The 20,746-nt window shown below is 43.7% G+C and overlaps 1 protein-coding gene across 2 annotated transcripts in view; it reads left to right on the top strand.

Moving 5' to 3' along the window:
- The first annotated feature begins 4,709 nt into the window (after positions 1-4,709).
- Positions 4,710-20,746, top strand: part of LOC141113183 (probable ATP-dependent RNA helicase DDX60) — a 340,633-nt gene continuing 324,596 nt past the window's right edge. For both annotated transcript variants that reach the window (XM_073606131.1, XM_073606122.1), the window contains exon 1: positions 4,710-4,794. The gene's annotated coding sequence lies outside the window, so the exon portion shown is untranslated. The remainder of the gene's footprint in view (positions 4,795-20,746) is intronic.

Raw genomic sequence — 20,746 nt, 5'->3', positions numbered from 1 at the left:
GCGTGTGATTCGGTTAGCTGCTGTACTTGGCAGAGGAAGGCATCATGGCGGGCTTGTGTTGTTTCCACCTCTTCCACCCTTAGAGCTATAGCTTGGATGTCGGCTCTTAAATCCGAGATAGCGGCAGAGAGAGTGTTCTTTATGTCTAAGGCGACACTGCGGAGATCATCGAGGCACAGTGCTGGAGATGCACGGTTCTCTGAGCTCTCACTACCGCGCCGCGGGCTTCTGCTGTGTGAGCGGGACTCACGAGGGATGGCGTCTTGAGAGGGCTGCGTCCCGCCTCTAGGCCTTGTCCGGAATATCTTGGGTATTTGGCGGCTTAGCTGCGTGTCTGGACTCCGGAGCGGAGCTGGGTCTTGTCGCCGGTGCACTCCTGGGTGTGCTCTCCATTTTGTAATGGCGGTGGGTTCGTGTGCTAGCCAGATGCTGAAGTTGCTGGGCCTCGTGAACGGGAGCTCCAGAACTACACGTCCATCTTGGTACGATGTCAGGCCACGCCCCCTCCTTATTTATTTCTAGCTAAACTTTTTCATGATACTAGAATCTTTTGGTGCACATTACATACCAAAAAGAAAATAGTGCTAGCACCAGTATACATAAAATGCTGCTAGCAATAGAAGTAGATACACAAGTAACTTCTGAGTGATAATATAACAATAATTGCAGCACTTCAGTCATAAAATATATTACATGCAAATATATTACAACATTACATGCATAAATCCTTAATATAAAAATTCATAAGGTGTAAGAAGTTCATATGCATGCCATAAATATACCATATCACCATCACTACAAATACAGTGGCTATAGAAAATAACCCCCCCTTAACCCTTTTTCTGCCAGGCCCTGTGCTCCATTTTGTACACTCAGGTGGCCAGATCATTTTTGCAATTTTTTCCTTTGCTTTTTTATTTTTCACTTATAGCTTATAAATGCGTAAATGTTCATCATATCACTATTTTCACTAAAAATACACTAACATCCTTAATATTGCACATAAACACAAAGTAACTTACAAAATTCCTGCTAAATTACTGTAGTACTAAAGCATCGTTCAAGTGTACGCCCATGAAGGGCCATGTTTACCCGCACAGGGATGCACAGGTGTTCCGTGCATCCCCGTAGAGACAGTCCCATTTATGTCAATTGGGATGCAAAGGCTGCACAGGCATAGCTGCTACTTCCAATCTGACATCCGTGTGGGTGTGGGTACATGACCCCGAACGCAGACAATGTGAGCTCAGGGACATGCATGCAGACTTACATGGATATAAAATTGGGAGCAACGGCTCTGTTTGTGCAGTAGCTACATCCCTAATGACATCAATGGGACTGTCTGCACAGAGATGCACGGAAGTCGGAACACCTGTGCATCCCTGTAAAGGTACACTGTGTAAGCCCTGTGTGAACAAGGCCTTAGGCCCCTTTCACACCAGCAGATCGATCGGGTCTGCCTGTTCGTTTATCAATCGGACCACCCATTGTTTTCTATGGAGAGGCTGATGTAAATGGACATGTGTCTGTTTACACCCGCCTGCATCTGATCCAGTCAAGTCCGCTAAAAACAGAAGGATGGGGTTTCCATTCCCCATCCATCTATCGGAGCGGATGGTATCAGATGGAAATGGAAAGGCAGTCTGTTTCTGCCCCATAGCGAACAGCGGCTTTGTCTGTGTCCGCTCTGCATCAGCGGAGCGGACCTGTCATCCGCCTGCTCAGCGGGGATCAGCAGACAAATCCCCCGCTGAGCAGGCAGATCTGCTTAACAGAGTCCGCTCCATGTGAAAGGGGTTTTAACAGGAGCCGGTCCATTACCGTGTAGGGGTGAGTGCAGGAGTGGGTGCTGTCACCAGACCTGGGGGGGGTTGCCTCCCCCAAAAGAGTCACTGAGTCTTACTATGTTTTTTTTTTTTTTTACTTTTTTACAGTTATGTTTTTTTTTTTTAAACTGACAGTCTGATACAGTACATAGTAACAATCGAGGTTACTATTATCAGCTGTCAGTGGACATTTAGAACCGATTATAGTGATCGCTGCCTGCGCCCACTGTGCTGCACGGAGGGCAGGGCCGTTTTTAAGGCAGGGCAAAAGGGGCAGCTGCCCTGGGCCCTGTCATTGTTGTGGGGCCCAAAGCAGCTGCCTCATACTTGCCAACTATCCTGGTTTAAATTCCCTCGTCCCCTGAGGTTTTAGTCCCTTGCTGTGTCCTGATATCTCAGTGTGAAGTGCTGCTACTAATGCTGCCCAGCTCTGCCCTTTTGTTGTGTACAGATGACTCACCTGCAGACCCTGTGTTTACATGTAAATTACCGGCATTCATATGTAAATAGCGGCAGCATTCATATGTAAATAGCAGCGTGCGGCGGCATTGATATGTATATCATGCACCCCTGAAGTCATATCCACAGTAATCTCTAGCAGCCAAACAAGCAGAAATCGTGTCCTGTAACCTCTAGCAACTAATCAGTGAGCCGTAATGTGTGCTGTAACCTCTGGCAACCAATCGCAATAGCTGCCTGATCTGATTCAGTAAACTGATTGAGTCTAGCTGCTATTTATTGTATGTCTCAGAGCAGGTGGAGAGAAAAAACTTCATGGGGGCCCCAAGAAAAGTTTTGCCCAGGGTCCAATCAATATTAAAGACAGCCCTGACGGAGGGGGGTGGTAAAAAGCCCCCCCCAAGCCCAAGCTTCACCCACACCCGCACCGCTCCCCGCTGTGATCCCCAGCCTGTCAGAGTGCTGGTGAAGAAGCTGCAGGCTGCGGGAGGGGAAGGAGGGATGCCGCTCTCAGCATTGATGGATTGGGAGTGCAGGGTCCAGTATGGGGGGTGATCAGAGTGATTGGGGGGGACACATGTGGACCCCCCAAGCCTTATGCAACACCTGAAGCCGGCAGCAGCGGCAGAGGAGGGATGCCAGCTTTTGATGGTAGTTGCGGGGGATCGAGTTTGGGGGGTTGGATTGGGTAATTAGTGCTGGGGGGAAGAAGGGGGGTGAATGGATTGAAAGGAGAGTGGGGTGAGTAGTTTTAGGTGGAAGGGAGCAGTGGGGCGTGGAGAGGCTGGGGACAGGGAAGGGGCGGCATGAAGGGGGCTCTGTCTTATACAGACTTGTCCAGGGGGACAGTGCAGGGAGGGGGAGGATCTGTGCATGCAAGATCAAGCAGCCTTTTTACACATTGCAGAGGATAAACCCCTTAGGTTCCACAGTGAGTATAACAAGCATGCTTTACTACATATACAGACTGATTTTACTGTTGTGGGTTTAGTAACACCTTAAAGCGGAGGTCCAGCTGAAATTTTTTTTTCAAAAGTCAGCAGCTACAAACACTGTAGCTGCTGACTTTTAATAAGCACACTAACCTGTCCAGGGTGCCCGCAATGTCGGCCCGCCCGAGGCCGATCCGTCTATCGGATCGGGTCCCGGCGCCGCCATTCGAACTAAGAGAAACAGGCAGTGGAGCCTTGCGGCTTCACTGCCCGTTTCCTACTGCGCATGCGCGAGTCGCGCGGCGCTTTGTGAATGGCCGGCTGTGTTCTGGGACACACGCGGTTCCCAGAACACAGCGCGCCCCATTCCCCAGAAGACAACGCGAGGAGGAGAAAAATGAAGATCACTGCGGAGTAGGAAGTGGCAGATTAGGACGATCTGCCTAGCAACAGCCATTTCTGGTAAGAAAAAAAATTTTTTTTTTAATTTTTAGGATCATTTTTATGTAATTTTTTTTTTTTTTTTTTTTTTTTTAGGTGGACCTCCGCTTTAAGGAGGGGTGGGCTTCTTCCAGGTTCACCTGCCCTCTCCCTATCCATTATGATGCATGTGCTTTTACTATGGACGCTCTCAAATTTAGAGTTGGGACTACAGAAAATAATGGGGTGCCTTGACAGGGCTCTATAACTTATGCATGTATTTGCAAATGTGTGCAAACTATGCCCCTGTTTTTAACGCATACTGTTAGACAGGACAATTTGGTTGGTAAGCAGGCTGGTTCGGTATTTTGAGCTTGGAATTTCTTTGGTTTTGCTTTGCTTGGGTTCGCATCTATGCAGTTTGCGATTGGTGGGTTCTACAGTGCATTTTACTGTGCGTTTTTTTGCACACGCAACCTTACCGCGATTATGCAGCAATTTTTTTTTTTTAGCCTTTCTTTTTAGCCAATTTGTTGTTGGGCAGATTAAAAAATGCAAAATCACGGTAAAATCGTGGCAAAAATGCACTCCATGCTTTTCTGCAGCTTCTCCATTGAAGTCTATGGAACCAAAAAAGCAAAAAAAGCACCGTCTTGGGCTTAAAAAAGTCCCTGACGCTTTCCAAAAACGCAGCGGCTGAAAAACACATAGATGTAATTGTGTCCCATAGGAAACCATGTTAAATGGACTATAGTGTGTGTATGCAAAAAAGCACCAAAAAAAATGCATAGGTGTGAACCAGGTCTAAATGCTTATTTTTTCCCAATCACTCTACTGCAGGCTTTTTTGTCGTAAAAAGCAATAACAATTCTTGTAAAAAAGTTTATGAAAGCATGTTTTAATGGTGAACAGGAGGAATAAATGTAAGAATAGTTTCTTCATAAATGGACCCTTCTAGTAGTGTATGTCACTGAGAACTCCCTCCCTGGTGTCCCTAACATACGCTCAGCACCTGTTGATGTAGTGAGGAAACGAAACTGATTTAAGTAGGAGGAGAGGGTGGGAGGCTCCATGTTCAGCATCTGCTCTATAACTGCCAGCAGGTTCTCCTCTAAGCCCTGAGACCGACTTCTCTGGACCGACTCACAGCTCACAAGGTATGATGGTGCCACTTCTGTCACTTTTTCTGACACATTTGCTGAATTTACACATTCTGCAGTTTTCCTGTATTGACTGCAAGAAATAGATTCTAAAAAATACAGACCTATATAAAGTATGTACAGTATCTATGTATTTTCAGTGCTACTGCATTCACAATGCAGAAAGTATTTCATGTCATTATACCTTATTTATTTCTAGCTAAACTTTTTCATGATATTAGAATCCTATGGTGCACATTACATACCAAAAAGAAAATAGTGCTAGCACCAGTATACATAAAATGCTGCTAGCAATAGAAGTAGATACACAAGTAACTGCTGAGTGATAATATAACAATAATTGCAGCACTTCAATCATAAAATATAATGTTCAGTGTCAATATACAACATTACATGCATAAATCCTTAATACAAAAATTCATAAAGTGCAAGAAGTTCGTATGCATGCCATAAATATACCACATCACCATCGCTACAAATACAGTAGGTATAGAAAAGACCCCCCCCCCCTTTAACGCTTCCGCTGCCAGGCCCTGTGCTCTATTTTGTACACTCAGGTGGCCAGATTATTTTTGCAATTTTTCCTTTGCTTTTTTATTTTTCACTTATAGCTTTCAGAATTTGAAAAGACCCCTCAAACTAGACATTTTCTGAAAGCACATGACCTGTAGAATAAAAGTGCTACTGATTTTTTTGGGCCCCGCAATAATTGCGTAAATGTTCATCATATCGCTATTTTCACAAAAAATAATTATTAATTAATCATTAATATTGCACATAAACACAACGTAACTTCAAAAATTCCTGCTAAATTACTACTAAAGCATCATTCACATGTGGCATACTAAAGTGTACACCCATGGAGAGCCATGTTAACCCGCACAGGTGTTCTGTGCATCCCCGTACAGACAGTCCCATTTATGTCAAATGGGATGCAACGGCTGTACAGGCATAGCTGCTACTTCCAATCTGACATCCGTGTGGGTACATGACCCCGAACTCAGACAGTGTGAGCTCAGGGACATGCATGCGGACCTACATGGATATAAAATTGGGAGCAACGGCTCTGTTCGTGCAGTAGCTACATCCCAAATGACATCAATGGGACTGCACAGAGATGCATGGAACACCCGTGTATCCCTGTAAAGGTACGCTGTGTATCCCCTGTGTGAACAAGGTCTTAGGCCTCTTTCATACAAGCAGATCGATTGGGTCTGCCTGTCCGTTTTTCAGGCGGGCCCAATCGGACCACCCATTGTTTTCTATGGAGAGGCTTATGTAAATGGACATGTGTCCGTTTACACCCGCCTGCATCTGATCCAGTCAAGTCCACTAAAAACAGAAGGATGGGGATTCCATTCCCCATCCATCTATAGGAGTGGATGGTATCCGATGGAAATGGAAAGGTGGTCCGTTTCTGCCCAATAGAGAACAGCGGCTTTGTCCGTGTCCGCTCTGCACCAGCGGAGCGGACCTGTCATCCGCTTGCTTAGCGGGGATCAGCAGACAAATCCCCCGCATAGCAGGCAGATCTGCTTGACAGAGTCCGCTCCATGTGAAAGGGGTAACAGGAGCGGCCGGTCCATTAGAGGCGCTGCTTCCCTGCAGGGCGCCGGACTAATTCTTTTTTTCAAGCCACATGATTAGAACTCGGGCTTTAATTGGCTTGAAAAAGGTTGGGCTAGGGGAGCAGAGCATTGCACCCCAAAACCACCCACTTGTAACAATAGCAAATTAATATTCGCTATTGTCTTCCGCCATCTCCCGAGGAATGGAGTGAGTGTGGGGGGAGACCATCACCGTGGAGGGGTGAGTGCAGGAGTGGGTGTCGTCACCATGGAGAGGCTGGGTGCAGGCAGACCTGGGAGGGGGGTTGCCTCCCCCAAAAGAGTCACTGGGTCTTGCTATGGTTTTTTTTTTTTTTTTTTTTACTTTTTTACAGTTATGTTTTTTAATATGTTCTCTTTTTTTGAGACAGAGAAAGGGACTGAAGCTAGTCCTTTTCTCTGTATCACTTTACTTGAATGAATCAGGAATCTGTATAGAGATTTCTCGCTTATTCATATACTGACAGTTTGATACATAGTAACAATCGCAGTTACTATTATCAGCTGTCAGCGGACATTTAGGAGCGATCATAGTGATCGCTGCCTGCGCCCACTGTTCTACACGGAGGGGGGTGGTGGTAAAAACATGTTTTCCAAGCCCCCCCAAGCCCAAGCTTCACCCACACCCACACCGCTCCCCCCCCCCCTCCCCACGCCACAATCCCCAGCCTGTCAAATTGCCAGTGAGGAAGCTGCAGGCTGCAGGAGGGGAAAGAGGGATGCCGCTCTCAGCATTGATGGATCGGGAGTGCGAGGGACGGTATGGGGGGTGATCAGAGTGATTGGGAGGACACATCTGGACCCCCCAAGCCCTATGCAGCACCTGAAGCCAGCGGGAGCGGCAGAGGAGAGATTCCGGCTTATGATGGTAGCTGTGGGGGATCAGGTTTGGGGGGGTCACATCGGGTACTCAGTGCTGGGGGGAAGAAGGGGGGTGAATGGGATAGGAAAGGAGAGTGGGGGGAGTAGTTTTAGGTGGAAGGGAGCGGTGGGGGATGGAGAGGCTGGGGACAGGGAAGGGGCGGCTTGTAGGGGGGTGGTCACATTTAGGCTTCATGTACATGGAATGTTTTACGACCTCTCCTGAACGATTTAACTTGACAGATAGTAACCCACGTTTAAAACAGCAGTTTTTCCGCATTTACATGCCGCGTTTAGCAGCGTTTTGCTGCGTTTGCGTTTAAAAGTGTTTAAAAAAAAAAAAAATTAAATTTTATTTTTTTTCAAAAATAGCCAAAAATGAAAAACGCCTGTAAACAAATAAGCGTTTAGCTCTTGAAATGCCTGTAAACTCAGCTTCTGAACCCATTTTTTGCGTTCCAAAAAAAGCCTCTAAGCTCAACTGCCTAGAAACGACTATAAATGACCCTGTGTACATGTACTGATAAGATAACATATAGGAGAGTTCTGGAGCAGTTGAAAAAAATCCCCAACTGCTCCTAAACATTCATTTAGCAGCAGCAGCAGTGTACATGAGGCCTTAACCACTTGCTTACAGGGCACTTAAACCCCCCTCCTATCCAGACCAATTTTCAGCTTTCAGTGCTGACACACTTTGAATGACAATTGCGCGGTCATACAACACTGTACCCAAATGAAATTTTTATCACTTTTTCACCACAAATAGAGCTTTATTTTGGTGGTATTTGATCACCTCTGCGGTTTTTACTTTTTGTTAAAAAAATGTAAAAAACTGAATTTAAAAAAAAAAAAAAATTTATTTGTTTATGTTTTGTTATAAAAAATTTAAAATAGGTAATTTTTCTCCTTCATTGATGTACGCTGATGAGGCAGCAGTGATGGGCACTGATAGGCGGCAGTGATGGGCACTGATGGGTGGCAGTGATGGGCAGCACTGGCAGGTGGCACTGATTGGCACTACAGGTGGGCATTGATAGATGGAGCTTGTGGGCACTGTTAGGTGGCGCTTGTGGGCACTGTTAGGTGGCACTTGTGGGCAGTGTTAGGTGGCACTGTGGGCAGTGTTAGGTGGCACTTTTAGGTGGCACTGATGAGGCAGATGTGCCTCTTCCACTTCGGGACCGATGTCCCTGACATCTCAGCCGGTGATCGGCTTTTTTTTCTACCCGCGCTGTCAGCGTGAGTAAAAAAAAAAAAACGATTACCGATCTTTTGTTTACATCATGTGATCAGCTGTCATTGGCTGACAGCTGATCACATGGTAAGGGGCCGGGAACGGCCCCTTACTCGGATCGGTGATCATCCGAGTCTCAGTGACTCGGTGATCACAGCGCGCCCGGCGAGCGCTCTGCATTGCGCGCGCAGGGAGCGTGCACAGGGGAGGCCGTCATATGACGGCCTCCCAGGAATGCAGGTCCGCGCTGTGGCCGTCATTCGGCCATAAACATCCAAAAACGTTCATGTGTGGACACATAGGATAACATAGAGGGGAGTTTATGGGCTGTTAAAAAAAAATACCCAAACTCCCAAAAACTTCCGTTCATGAGCTTCAGTGTGCATGGAGCCTAGAGCTGAATGGCAAAGGAAGCACCTAGTCTGTTCAGGCTGGCGGGCCTGCTTCTTCTCTACCACTTCCGAGTGCCCCTCCGCCTTTACGAGACAGTGCTGGCCGGTTTGTGAGCAAAAATACAGAATACTACTACCCCAATTGAAGAAGTGTGAAGGTGATTGTTCCTGTGGAGACGTTGTCTGATGCCTGAACAAATCTGTGGTGGATGTCCTTGAGCTGCTCATAATCTGGCAGCGTGTATTTGTTGTGAGTGCACATTCCATAGTCTGGTGATTGGGAATTCATGTGATGACATCTTTTATGGCATGGTAATGCATATGGGCTTTTTGCACTTCTGGATTATCACAACAACATTATGAACTTTTTATTCAGGATTTATGCATGTAATGTTGTATAGTCGCCCATTACATATCCACCGTATATATCCAGCCTTTAAGATGTCTCAAGGTCAAATGCAAGATTTGAAAATATATCTTCAAACATCTTATTTTTTATCAACACACAGTTATGTGTGCACAATGTGCGTGTTAGGAATTTGTTTACATCTGCAAGATATGATAAGATAAGCTGCATTAGCAAAAACCTCCATCGAGTTATGGATTCCATTGAGCTGAACTTTAGACTTGTTATACTTGTTTTTAATAGGCGCATAGGTCTTCTTGTTAAACTTTTTTTTTTGTTGCACTTTTACGAGTTCAACCTAGATGTCACATTTATTTCAGAAACATAAAAACTTAGAAGAGTGAAGGCAGAAAAAAGATCAAGTGGTCTGTAACCAGTGGTGTATTTAGGTTTTGTGCTGCCCTAGGCCTGACTAAACTCGTGCACCCCCTAATTTAAATATGACCCACCCCTTCTTGTCAAGACCACACCCCTTGCTGTTTAAGACCCGCCCTGAAATCTTCAAGTGGGGACACTAGTTCTCAGGGCCTGGGGGCAATGGATTCCCTTAATTTGCATAGATTTCCTCTCACTTCCTGTATGGCTATGGGACAGGAAGTGAAGGGAAATCGCTGCAAAGGGACAGGGATGGTAAAAAATAAACTGAAAGGGGCTATAACCCTCCCTTATTCTATTCACAATGACAAAAAAAAAAAAGTGTTGCCTATAGTTCTACTTTAAGCACACATTTCCAAATTTCTGATAATTTTATGGAGAGGACTAAGAAGATATAACCATGCCAATGGTGCAGCAGAAAACATATAGCACAGTGAGGAAGGTTTGTGGTCCAGGATGATAGGACAATCAAAATTAGAAGCGGCACCCCCCTCCCCCCCCAGTTGCGATACCGGCCGCCCACATACCGTAATTAGTGTGGCCGCCTCATGGGGTCGCTCGACTAATTTGCCTCTCAGCCCAGTCCGCCCCATAAGACTGGCGCTACAATAACAGTGTAGCGCAAGCCGGCGGGGACTCTTTCCCTCCTGCCCCTCTGCAAAGTGCTGCCCTAGGCCTGGGCCTTGGCCAGGATACATCATTGTCTGTAACGTAACGTGGTATACAACCCCTGCTCTTCTCACCAACTCGTGACTAAAGTGTTAGGAATGTAGATTGTCTAGGGGTATTTTTAGACTCTCGATACCTCTGCATAAGGTGTACCTTCCAATCCCCACAGGTCTGTGAGATTAGCCCATTGAGACAATGATTAAAAAAAACAATGACAATAGTCTCTCCGAGCAAAAAAACTAAAAGTTTATTCTAATAAAAAAATGAAACAGAGAGGACCGAGCGTAGATAACACCACATCCCAGGTAAATATTGATAAAGAGAAATGGACTTTAAGGCTTATTAACCCTCGGGACTTTTTTGGTGTATTAAGTTTGCAGTATTTAGAACATATCGATTCAAAAATAATGTTTTTTTAAAACCAGAGATTTTAATTTAAACAACTTTTTAAGAAAAAGGGGAGTATAATATCAAATAGAGATACAGAAATTGAATAAAATATAATGACACATCATGATAAGAATACCACTTTTCTCAACATGTTTCGCTCACTAGAGCTTCTTCAGGAGATTTAGCATGTGGCATCATTGTTGTACTAAAGATTACATAAAAAGAAACAAAACAAAAAAGAAAGAGATCAATTAATTATTAATTACATCATTCGTTTAGATTAACATTTTTGCATTTAAACAGAAGGGGAACATGTATATATAAATAAATATGAACAATATTATCGAAACATAGTGTAAGAACATAAGGTCTACATTTCATATACACACAAAGTATTAGACTGCTGTATTGAAAAGGGAATCTTACCTAAAAAATGTATTATACTCAATGCTAGTAATCCTAGATGCTTTGGGTTCTACTCCATGGATAGTCTACCCCAAAGACTCAACGCCTCATGTAGAAGTTTGTGTTAGGATTACTCTTCTCTTGTGATCAGTCGAACTCCAGATGTATTGAAAAGCAGACAATTTATTTCAGATGTGTCACACAAATGGATGATGCTTACAAGCCAAAAGATGCAGTAAGAATCACACAAAGAGATGTATATAGCTATAACGCTTCTATTGGCTGAGGAAACACAGATAGCGTGCCTGGTACAAAATGGTACTTTATTTGGCTAATTAGTGTTTCCTGTACAGTCTTGTTCTACCATATACGGTTAAGCCTAATCATCCTACAACTTACTATGGAGTTAGTTAAAGCAAACGATATAGCAAGTAAATACAACAATGTGCTCAGAAGTCATCTTAAGGCCCCTTTCACACGGGACGGATTCGTGTTGATCCGCCCCGTGTTTATCCGCTGCTCAGCGGGGATCGCTCCGCTTTCCCCAGCTGAGCAGGCAGATGACAGGGCAGGACCCGCACACTGTGCAGGGACCGCCCTGTCAGATCTCCGCTCTCCCCTATGGGGGATCGGAGGAACACGGACCGTCTGTCCGTGTTCCTCCGATCCGCTCTGCAGACGGATAGAAAAATAGGATTTTCTTCCGTCCGCAGAATCGGACGAGAGCGGAGGCGGACGACATCGGGTGTTAGCGGATGTACATCCGCTGACACCCGCTATCCCATAGGGATGCATGTATGTCCGTATTTCATCCGAAAACGGATGGATGAAATACGGACATACGGTCCGCATGTGTGAAAGGGGCCTAAAAGTCAGTCTCAGGGTTATTGTTTTTCTAATAGTTTTCCTAATAGTCACACAATAAATCTTTAAAACTTTTATAACAGTTTGCAGAGATAATACAAAGGCGATCAAGGTTGGAAAAAGTCCTTACTGGCGAGAGAAGGACCAATAAAAATAAAATCGGTGACAAAAATATATACACATATATACATGCATATAGTATATTATGTTATATTTTTGTTAAATCTAAATAATTGGGTAATGATATCTCAAATAAATAAGAAAAGATATTATTTTGGAAGTTACCTCAGCTGCGTTAATTAGTAGAATCAATCTAATCCGATAGTCCCATCCACAGTGTTAATTGGACAAAAGACATTTTTAAAAAGCGGATGTATAGGAGTGGAAATAGCATGGTGGGTCACAAGTATTGAGGGAGACCTGGAAAGGGAAGGGGCCGGCACCCACCCAGTTTAAACCAGACCCTAAAACGTAATGGTAAAAGAAAGAAAAAAAGTTGAATGTGTTGATTGTTTATAAAAAAATGAGGGTGTCATATAAGGGGTCAGGCAGCTGCTTTTTCATAGCGCAGCATAGATCTACCTTAATGAAGCAATGAGTAAGGGTTGGGGGAAGTCCACCAGAGAAGGAGAGCTCCTTCCGTCTTATCCTGGATGTGTCCAGCAGAGGAGTGACGGGAAAACAATATCCTTCATGTATGTCATGTAGGATAGAACCTTATCATCAGGAGATTGAATGCGTGCAATTATGCAGGTACAACACTTGAAACAGAGGTAAAGAATCAGAGCAAGGATAAATATCATAACAATGACAAGGACAATGTCTTTTAACCATGAAAATACACCTCCAAACCCAAATCCTGCATTGTCAAATGGGCTCCATGTTTTAGCAATGTCCCTAGCTTCCTGCTGGAGCTGGCCTACTTCTTTTTTGTTGTGCAATAATATCATAGTAGTCAGGCACCTTGGCACTTATGTTAGAGATCCAAGTACAGCATTCGTAGTCCTCATTCTTTTCACATAAACCTGTGAGAGCTACACTCATGCTTTCTATAGATAACTCATGTAGTTCTAGCTGTTTTCTAATTGCTCTAGTTTCTATGTTTAACAGCAATGTCATCTGAATTCCTCTCCATTATCTCATACAATATACTTGAATAATTGTTCAACCTTTTCATCATGTCCAAGAAGGAAACCATGCCCAACCCCATCCTGTCCAAGAAGGAAACCATGCCCAGGCCATATCTTGTTCATAGAACAATTCCCTTTTGTCGCGGTGTTTGAGGGGGTATCTGGGGTGTATACTGGTCTCTAGGGGATGTCCCCTTTTATCATCCCCTACCACTCCCATGACGGGTACCAAGGATGCAAGATAACACCATCCCTTAACATGGAGCACCCAGGGATAACACACTTTCCCACAACATACATAGATACTTTGTCCTAGTGCAAAAGATCTCTTAGCGACAATCTCATGAGTGTACTTATCCTGTGTTGCGATTATAAATTGGTGGAATATATCACGTACATTATCAGAGAGGGAGGAAAAGGTTATGCAAAGTACGGTTTAGCTTTGGGTCAGATACTTGAAACAGTGAGCAGGCATCCTTGGCTTTGCCCCTGCATTCGCACATGGAGATGTTAAATATTGACCTGCTACAAATGGAGGGGTTAGTCTGTGTCTCATTCCCTAAATTAAAACACCAATCAGGGGAATGACTTTTACCTGCTATTGGAAAGGTAACAGTGTTGTTTATGTACAGAGTGGATATGTTAATTAAGAAGACAGGAGGAGTCTCCTTGAGGAAGGAGGAAATATTTAAAGGTCCAGCCAAAAGGGGAATTCGGGCAGTGCTAGGATGTAATTTGCTATATATCCAACATTCTTCATACCCTGATTTTTGAGCATAAGCATACTTAAATTTTAGCAAAAGCATCTTATCAGTAAAACTATCTCCAATTTCTCTCTTTGTTCTAGCTTGTGTCACTGTAGTGTTCTCTTGTGTGTGTGTGCGTTCCCACAGATACTTTTAATTGCACCCAAATCTTCAGGGTGGTAGATACAGTTAGTGATGATCCAGGTGGGTAGGAACACTATCAGAGAGATCAGGATCAGGAGGCAAAATGCCTTGCCAGAAGTCTGTGGTGAAATAAGCAAGGTCATCTTCTCTGGTCGGACCTGCTTTCCCAGGAACTCCTACTTCGTCTGCTTGGACTTCTGCTTGAGGGCCTCCTTTATCCAAGGTCTCCTTCCTGCTCCTAGGGCTTTGGGCAACCTTTTTTACTCGGCTGGCATGGATCCAGGACTGGCAGTTTTCCACTAGAATGGCTGTTCTGGTCACTGCAACCACTGTGGTAGGAGGTCAAAAGGGATACTCTTGCTTCTTATTCCTGTTCAGCTATTGGACCACCACGGTGTCTCCCACCTTGAAGGTGTGAGTAGCTTCCTGTGAGGAAAAAGGAGAGGTGCAAGCAACATTTCTTTTGACTGTATCCAATGTTTCAATCAGTTTTCTTACATATTCTTCCTGTATTAAGTATAAATCTCCCTTTTCTATCATTAAAGGTGCTCTGGCCCATGGGGTGGGGAAAGGTCTACCCATCAAAACTTCAAAAGGTGAATACCCTGTTGTTTTGGAAGGGGTCATTCTTATTTCTGCCAGGACTGCTGGGAGGACCTTTTTCCAGTTGGCAAAGGTTCCTCCTGTGGCCTTTCTTATCTTGTCTTTTATTGTTCTGTTCATTCTTTCTACTGTCCCTGAGCTTTGAGGGTGGTAGGGAATGTGAAATTTCCATTCTATCTTGAGAGTTTTTACCAAGTCCTGGCAGACCCTGGCCATGAAAGCTGGACCATTGTCTGAGTTTATTTGAAGTGGGCATCCCCATCGAGGAATGATTTCCTGAGTGAGGATCCTCACTACTGTTTGTGCATCTTCTTTTGTGGTCATGAAAAGTTCAACCCACCTTGAGAACATGTCCACAATTACCAAAAGATATTCCTGTCTTTTGCCTAGTTTGGGCATGTGTGTGAAGTCAATCTGCAAATGTGTAAAAGTTGTTGGATATATCAGGTGTTCATGTTTGGCCTTGTGTGTGATGTTTGGATTGTTCCTGATACATGTAATGCATCTTGAAACATAATCCTTTACCAGCAAGATGCATTCTGTGATATAAAAATCTCTACTCAGAAGATCAGCCGTGACTTGTATACCTGCGTGGCCTATTCCTTGGTACTGAGATGAAGAGTGATGCACTTGCCGTTGGTATACATGGTTTCCCCTCTTTGCAGAGAAGTCCAGTTTATGGATCTTTCTGCACACCCTTTTTATCACAGTCCCTTAACTCATAATTTGATGCATAATCCTGGAGATCTGCGAGTGACTGTTCAAATGGGGATAGGTCAGGTATCAGCATAGCCATTTGGATGTCTGCTGTCTGTGAGATAGCAGCTTGTTTAGCAGCAAGGTCAGCCAGAGCATTTCCCCTGGCTATCTTTGTCTGTTGGCCTGTATGTGCTCTGCAATGTACTATAGCCAGTGTTTTAGGTAGCTGGATAGCTTTTAGCAGTGACATTACCAAAGAAGAATGTGAAATGTTCTTTCCATCAGCTGCCACAAAGCCACGCCTATTTCATATCACACCGAAGTCATGTACCACGCCGTACCCATACTTCGAGTGTAAATGTTTACATCCTGACCTTCAAAGAGCTGGCATGCTCTAGTGAGTGCAATTAATTCAGCAGCCTGTGCTGATTGATATGGGATAGGCTTGGCCTCAAGTATAGCATCTGGAAGCTGCACAACTGCATAGCCTGCATGGTATGTGTGATCATTTGGCCTAGAGCAAGAACCATCTACAAAAACATTCTGTATGTCTGGCAGTGCTGTGGAAGATAAATCAGACCTGGGTGATGTGTCTTGGTGAATGAGGTTTATGCAGTCATGTTGTGGCACGACCTCATCCTGTTCTCCTTTTAATCCTAAAAGGGCGTTTAGAATTGGTGCTGGGCCTGCAGTGGGAGAAGCATATTTAATGAGCAATTTTGGATTGGACAGCAAAATCACCTCATATCCGCTCAACCTAGTAGAGTAGACATGTGCTGTGATTGTACATTTTTCAACAGGATTGACACATTGTGGGTGGTGTGAAGTGTTGTGTCGTCTCCCAGAGTGAAAGAAGTGGCCATCTCAACCACCATCGCACAGGATGCTAGAGCTCTGAGACACGCGGGCATGCCTTGAACCTGCACCAAATAAATCAATCACTGAAAAATACTCTCGGAAGGTATGGCGGTAAGTATTGATGGCACATCAGGCACTATTGGAGCAATCGATACCACTAGGCTATTGATGGCCCTTAGGTCTTGTACAAACTTATAGTCACCAGTTGCCTTCTTTACCGGGTTAATGGGAGTTTTGTAGGGCGAGACAATTTCCCTTAAGATTCCTTTCTTTAAGAAATCCTCGACTATTGGCTGTAAGCCATCCTCCTTTTCTTTTGATATGGGGTATTGTCTGTGATATATAGGCTGGGCCCCTGGTTTTAAAGTGGCTTTGTAAGGTGTACAAGGGATAAATCCCACATCCAGTGAATTTTCCACCTACTCCCTCCTCTATTCCTCCTTCAATCACCTCTTCTGTCAAGGAGATGGATGGAAAAAGGGTGAGGATGTTTATTCTATCAGATTCTACATATAAACCTCCTTGCTTTGTGACTTTCATTGTAATTCCCAGTTTTCCTAGTAAATCTCTGCCCAAGAGATTCACCGGACAGCCAGGTATTATTCTGAAACAGTGTTGAATCACTGATCCTATTCCAGGATTGAAAGGGGTGGTGTTTTAAAAGTTTTGGTCAGTACCCCATTTATTCCCATTGAAGGCTCAGCATTTGTGACCTCTCCTCTATAAAAATCCTTGCTAATTGTACTGCACGTAGCTCCAGTGTCTAGTACATAAGGGGTTCATTTTCCATTCACATACAGTGAAATGATTGGCTGCTCTTGATAAGAGTGAGAGATAAGGGGAAATGCTGGGATACCACCCTCAGGGCAGCTTCATTGTTGTTGTTGATGTTGTTGCCAGGTGATGGGAAATTTTGCATTGTGTTGCTGTGAATTCTGCTGTTGTTGTGTACCGGAATTTTGTGGGGCTGCATATGAGGCAGGGGGTCATGTGTTAGTCAGTTCCTGTTTATAGTAAGGACACTGTATCTTCCAGTGTCCAGGGTCTCCACAATTGAAACACCCTCTTTTTCTCTGTGTGTAACTCCCTCTTTGTCCTTGCCCCCTGCCTCTGCATCCCCCTCCTCTCTTTTTATAAAAGTTTCCCCTTTGATTTCCTGAGAAATCATTTTGATAATGTGTCTGCACTGGTGTTTGTTTAGGAATGTCAAAACATCGTGTAGCATCCTTCTCTGTCAGCTTCTTGCAAAAATCAGTTACCGTGCTTGTAGCCCAATCTGATATTTGCTGTCTTACTGTAAGTGCATGTTTAGGGCCAAGGTTGCTGAGGTATATCTGTATTAAGAGACTGTGCATGTTATCCTGGACGCTAAGTCCTGCCTCTTGTGTCCAAACTATAAATCTTTTCCAGAATTCTAACAGAGATTCTGCTGGCTTTTGTTTGCAAGCTACAGCCTTGGGTAGGGAAGATTTATTAGTGAACGCTTTCTTCATTTCAGCCTCTACCTCTGTCCACATATTGACCCGCCCATCTTTGGTATTTAATTTGTAGTCTGCGGCTTTTGTGGTGGGGGCCTCTACTGTGTTAATAGTGGGCACTTTTGTCCAATCCCAAGGGGAGGTGGTCCCTACCAAGTTGTCTATAATGAGCCTTATGTTTTCTTGTGTGTAATTTCTGCCAGTGCAAGCTTTCTTTAGATAGCTTATAGCTATCAGTTGATGTGGTGGGTTTGGGACAGTGTTTTGATAATGCAGTTAATGTCCTTAATGTCAATAGGCTTCATTACCAAAAAATCACCCACAGTCATAAATGGGAACTGTTGGGCAACTAGTTGCATGTTTTGTTCTCCTTCAAAGTTGTCTTTCCCTGTTTCCACTACCTCTTTTTGCTGCGTGTCCTCATGTGATGAGGTCTTTCATGCAGCTTTTGATCTGGTTGTTGGGGGACTTATTACAGCTATGGCTGAACCCGAAGGCTGTGTAGGATCATGTGGGTGCTCAGTACCTAAGGTGGAAGAGACATCCACTGCCTTCTGGGGAGCAGACGGCGGTGGTCTTTGGGCTACGGGGGCTTGCTGTTGGGCTTGTTGTGCTTGGGGAGGTTGTTGTGAAACGGTAGGCAGTGCCGGAGCCACTGCTGCAACCTCTTGTTGGACAGGGGGTGGTGTTCTATCTACTTGTGGACCTGTCGCTGCAATTGCGGCTAAAAATTCCATGTCCTCTTTCGAGAGCGAGGAATATATTTGTTTATATGGCTCCCCCTTGAGACTGTGGAATGTAAGGGGGGGAGGTGGGGCACCTGGTACAGGCATGGAGAAGGTTGATTTAACCCTTTTCTCAAAGAATGTAATCCTGGAGCTTCTTTGTCCCTTAAATTATGTGTCCTCTTTTTTTGCTTTTTATCTGTCCTTTCATACCAGTGGGGGGCATAAGTTAACCAGTTCTCTCCTCCCTTTCTCATATAAGTCATGTCCCATTGTGGATCAGCCGAATAGTATGGAAACGCCTCTTTATCTCCAAGACACAAACCTTTATCATATCCATATGGAACGTATCATTCTCCCCATTATGGGGGAACGGACTACTGCTACCCATAGCCTCTGTCTATCCTTCTAAGATGTCCACCCAGGGGTTAATGTACACATAGTCAGTTCCACACACACGCGCTACATGACTTTTACAATTTTCTCCCATGTCCGTGGTGGCGGGACATTTTTTCCATTAACTCTTCCCATTATAACACAGTGCAGATTTGTAGATACTAAGTCTTCCTCTTTTTTTTTTCTTGGCAAAATGCCAATAAGCACTCCTTATGGCCAGAGGTTCCCCTGATCAAAAGCAAGCTTTGTACGTTATTACTTTTCTTATGTTTATAACCAAACCATTTTTATTTACATTTCAAATTTTTGGCAGAGTGCCAACAGGTTCAAACAGTGCCTTCAATTGCGGTAGTACTAATGCTGCAAACAATTCCCCACTATTACGATTAGTGAGATATTAGCACTTGAACCCTGTTTGGCAAAAAGCCAAAAATCCAAATTTTGCACCTGAATTCCCCTTCGCAAGAGATGTCAGTAGCAAAAATAATTATTCAAATAGCTTGTTTTGATCAAACGTTATCCTCAGAATATCCTGCCAACTACAATACGATACAGGTTATATCTTATACTTTAGAGTCAAAGCATTCATATGTAAATCATTAAAAGTAAGCATCAATACATCACCTGATGTTGTAGCATCACTCTACGTTTCATTATAACACAGTGCAGTGGAAAGGTGTCGTCTTACCTTACGACACTTGACAAATTCCACACAGACAAATTACAAATTATCTTATGACTGCTACGCAATAGGAAGATAAAGCAAAGAGATCAGGTTTTGTCCGGCACACCTTATCAGACTTTTTCTTATAATTACAGTACTGTATAAATCATAGATTTCTCAGAATCTACGGACTTCCCAGAGCCCTTAAAAACTCTCCCGGAGTTTTTTTTCTCACTGTTTACCCGAAACAGTAGCTGCTGCTACACAGAGCAGTCTCTGAAGCCCTCCCAGGGCTTATGTCACTGTTAACTCAGAACAGCCTTATTATTGCTTCTCAGAGCAATTAAACTTATCGAAGTCTAAAAAATTAATTACAAGTCCCTTTAAAGGAATCGATCTCTAAATAAATCACGGCAAGAGATAAATAGAGATAAATCAACTCACCGAAACATATTATGATCGATCCCGGACGAGCCCCCAAGCTGTTAGGAATGTAGATTGTCTAGGGGTATTTTTATACTCTCAATACCTCTGCATAAGGTGTACCCCCACAGGCCTGTGAGATTAGCCCATTGAGACAATGATAAAAAAACAATGACAATAGTCTCTCCGAGCAAATCTAAAAGTTTATTCTGTCTCAATGAATATAAAGGGGGCTTTCAGAAAGCACAGCCCCCTGAACATTATCTAATATTATCCAATCAGATACAAAGACATTTTATGACAAACCCGAAACTTAACAGAAATATTCATTACAACGTCATTTCTGAGAAATCATGTGCTTTAAGAGAAAATTGGAAGTATCATATGAGAAATGAAACCAGGAAAAGATAACAAGAACAATAGACAGTAACACAGCTGTTTGTAAAATAGAGTACAGGATAAAACACAAAATGGAAACTGATTATTGTAAATATGCCTTCAAAAAGGACTGGCCAATCTCACACTACGCCGTCACGTAACAATGCCAATCCCACCCTGTGCACCCTGCACAAAGATTTTCCATCTTGCTGGCCCACAATCTAGGTGCCAGCAGCCTGAGAGTGGTTGTCACTAGTTTAGTTAATTAAGCAATTAACTCTTTTACTGCCACCATTGACTTTTACTGAAGAGTCGGAACTTCCAAAGACAAATATATTCAGAGATTAATCATATACAGCAGCACTCTACAAGAGACAGGGATTCTTTTAGTTTGCATTTAAAGCTTTAGAGACAATTTCAACACTTTTCAAAATAGGGTTTAATATTAAAAAGGTCAAAGTTATGCAAATAAAATATTTACAGAAAAGGGGTGCTACAAAGA

This window comes from Aquarana catesbeiana, linkage group LG01 (assembly GCF_042186555.1).
Source record: "Aquarana catesbeiana isolate 2022-GZ linkage group LG01, ASM4218655v1, whole genome shotgun sequence".
NCBI classification, from domain to species: Eukaryota; Metazoa; Chordata; class Amphibia; order Anura; family Ranidae; genus Aquarana; species Aquarana catesbeiana.
The sequence above is the reverse complement of the archived record's forward strand: the minus strand, read 5'-3'. Positions and strand labels throughout refer to the sequence as shown.